This window comes from Callospermophilus lateralis, chromosome 7 (genome assembly GCF_048772815.1).
Source record: "Callospermophilus lateralis isolate mCalLat2 chromosome 7, mCalLat2.hap1, whole genome shotgun sequence".
Classification (NCBI taxonomy): Eukaryota; Metazoa; Chordata; class Mammalia; order Rodentia; family Sciuridae; genus Callospermophilus; species Callospermophilus lateralis.
In genome coordinates, this window is record NC_135311.1 from 110,071,021 (window position 1) to 110,074,258 (window position 3,238).

The window sequence follows — 3,238 nt, forward strand, 5'->3', positions numbered from 1 at the left end:
GGGTTCTAGCCTTGAGACCCAGGATTATGTGAGATCAGTGAAAGGAGGAAATTAAAAATCTGGTACTTCAACTGGATGACCCTTTAAGTGTTAAGGAAGGGCATTCAAGAAGGGCAAAAGGCATAAGCAAAAAGCTCAGTGAGGATTAAGCTAAACTTGGAGAAATAGCATTGGGGAGGCATTTGGGATGGACACTAATACGGTGATGAGTCCTGCTTCCTCACATGTTGAAGTTCGAACATTAGAGAAGCATTTAAAAAGGGGTAACATGGACTTCTCCTGTGAGGGAGAAGGGGGCCATAGCTGGTATCCTGGTATCCCAAGAAGCAAGGTGTTCTACCCTTTTTATATATCCTAGACTTCCTTTGTTCTGCTTTCCCCCCTTACCTTTCTCCTTCCAGTGGAGGAGACAAGGCCCAAGAATGCTCGGTGGAAGGCCAAAAGGTGGGAAATAGGTGGACTGAAGGGGGAAGGGCAGGGGGGGAGTAGACAAGGACACATTAACCTTATAGCTCCCTGTAGGGTGGGGAAATTCCTGTGACAGGTTACCTTGGCAACAAGTTGGAGCAGGGGCAGGTTCTTGATAAGATCCCTCAGGAGACAGTCTCCTACTTCCCAGACTTGCTCACAATTGGCCTCCTAGATCCTACCTGACTCGATTAACCTATCTACACTGACTGCCTAATTCTAGCTTCAACACCAAGGTTTGAGGCATTGCAAGAGATTCAGGAAGCCTTCTCTATAGGGATTCACTGGCAAGAAGAAAAAGGCAGAAAGGCTCACCTATCATGTGTGAGGCACTGGGTTCGATCCTTAGCACCACATAAAAATAAAGATGTTGTGTCCACCTATGACTAAAAAACTTTTTTTGTTTTTAAAGGAGGAGGCTATCATAAGGGAACAGGGCTTAGAAAAATAGGCCTGGATGGGTGTTCAAAATTGTAGACAGGAGGAGAGTACCTGGAAGCTGGTCAATGCTGCTTAAAGGCACTGGGTGTTATTCTGCAGACCAGTGAATGTGAGAACATGAATTCCACAGACAAACTTGAATTTAAAATTCACCCCTAGCACTTATTACCAAGACTTTTGGTGAGTTGTTTAACTTCTCTGAGCCTTAGTTTCCTCATCTGCAAAAATGGAGATAACTGGGCTGGGGATGTGGCTGAAGTCGTAGCACGCTCGCCTGGCATACACTGGGCGCTGGGTTCAATCCTCAGCACCACATACAAATAAAATAAAGATGTTGTGTCCACCAAAAACTAAAAAATATCAAAAAATTCTCTCTCTCTCTTAAAAAAAATGGAGATAATAATGTCACAGGAGAATACATCTCTGAAGAGGGTTCCAAGGAGTTACCAGTGAGAAGAGGGAAATTGACCCAGAATCAGGAGGGTTCTTGACATTCTTGACAGAAAATATTTTGGGCACTGTGGGTCAGAGGCATAGACAGATTTATTTAGGAAAGCAGATACATATTCAAGGGAGAATGGGGGCAGGCCTTTGGGGTAAAGCAAGGAATACACATTCAAGGGAGAATGTGGGCTATTTCCAGAGGCAGAGACAGCAACCTGTTGGTGTAGGGTGTTAATGTTTATAGAGGGCTGGAGCTAGGGGCTGGTCTAGAAGTGGAAGTAGAGTAGAGTTACACAATTTTGTGCCAGTTTTCCCTGTGCTTCCTCATTATCCTCTTTTCACAAGGGAATGGTTCAAGGGCATTGGCAAAGGTGTACAGCTCAGGGGTAGAAGTTTATCAAGGCTGCAGTTCTGCATTTCAATGGTTTATGGGAACTTCAATTGAGACTCATTTTCTCCCTTTATTTCCAGATTCCTATCTCAATAGTAACTACCACATTAGGTAGTCATGAAATGAGGTAGAGTTACTAGAGTGTTACTAGAGTGTTCAGTAAATAGTAGCAGTTGTTACTGTGATTATTGTATTGTTTTATTTTCTCTCATTATACAATGCCATGGCACTTCCCAGAGGGTATTATGTATTCTGCTAGAGGTAAGGGGGCAGGCACTTCACTGTCAAAGCCCAAGCTGCTTAATCAGAGTAGCTCAATAAATGGCCCAGAGAAAGCTTTGGCTCATTCCAAGGATTCCTGGGTAGCATTAACTCTCTTCACCCTCATCTCCAAAGGACTTCTTAGCCCCAGGCACTGTGGAAAGTATAGGGACTACCTTAGGGAAAGAGTGCCCTATCTCCTGCCTGGCCCCATTTTATTGATTATTTATTACATGACCTTGAGTAATGTTCTCCCTTATTACATGTCAAACTAAGATTGTATAATACCAACTCAGCTTCCTTCTTAGGATATATCATGGGAACAGGTTGATTACTGAACCTTGGTCTTGTACTTAATCCTCAAATGATTGCAGAAGCAATAAAAGACAGTAGCCTTGTCATCCCTCGTTGCCAAAAGTATCACGATTACTAGATCCTAGATCGTGCTGAATTTCTCAGGTTGTACAGTGACATGGGGGAATTGCAGCCAGGCAAAAGGTCTAGGTTTTACCCTCTGAATTGGGTAGGGCCTGGAATGGTACTAACAGTGGCTCCGACTTGGCTGTCTGTGGGGCTCTGATTTTAGTGGAGTCTGAACACAGAGCCCTGGGAGTAGGGCTCTGGAAGAGCTGGGACAGAATGGGCTACCTTGACCCCTCAGAGTCAGAGCCCCACTGAGCAGCTTTAGAATCTACAGACCTTTGGCCCAGCCTCAGGAGTTTGCACTCAATAGTCCCAGTTATAGACAGGGGCTGGGTTTGTGGCTCAGTGGTAGAGCACTTGCCTGGCACTTGTGAGGCACTGGGTTCGATCCTCAGCACTACATGAAAATAAATAAATAAAATAAAGGTATTGTGCCCATCTACAACTTAAAAACAGCAGAAATGGGAACCCTGGCCATTCATTTCCCACCTGCTCCAGAGGGGAAAGGTTTGTGGAGGCTAAGCGGGAGCTGTCTGAAAGATAAGGGTGATTTTCACTGGAGCATGTTGCTGAGGGTAGAAGTGATTGTGCATGTTGGTCTCCCTCCGAGACAGATTCCATTTCCTGCAGCTCTACTGGATTCCAGACCATGGCCCACCAAACTCCTTGTTCCCTTACTGTCAGCAACCTGCCAGACTTTTCTCAAGACCTTCCTGCTGCGGCTATAGCTCAGGGGACATATGCAGCTAGAGATTGAAGAGAACCGAAAGACACCATTGGAGCGCGCGCCGGATCAAGCTGCAAGGTGTT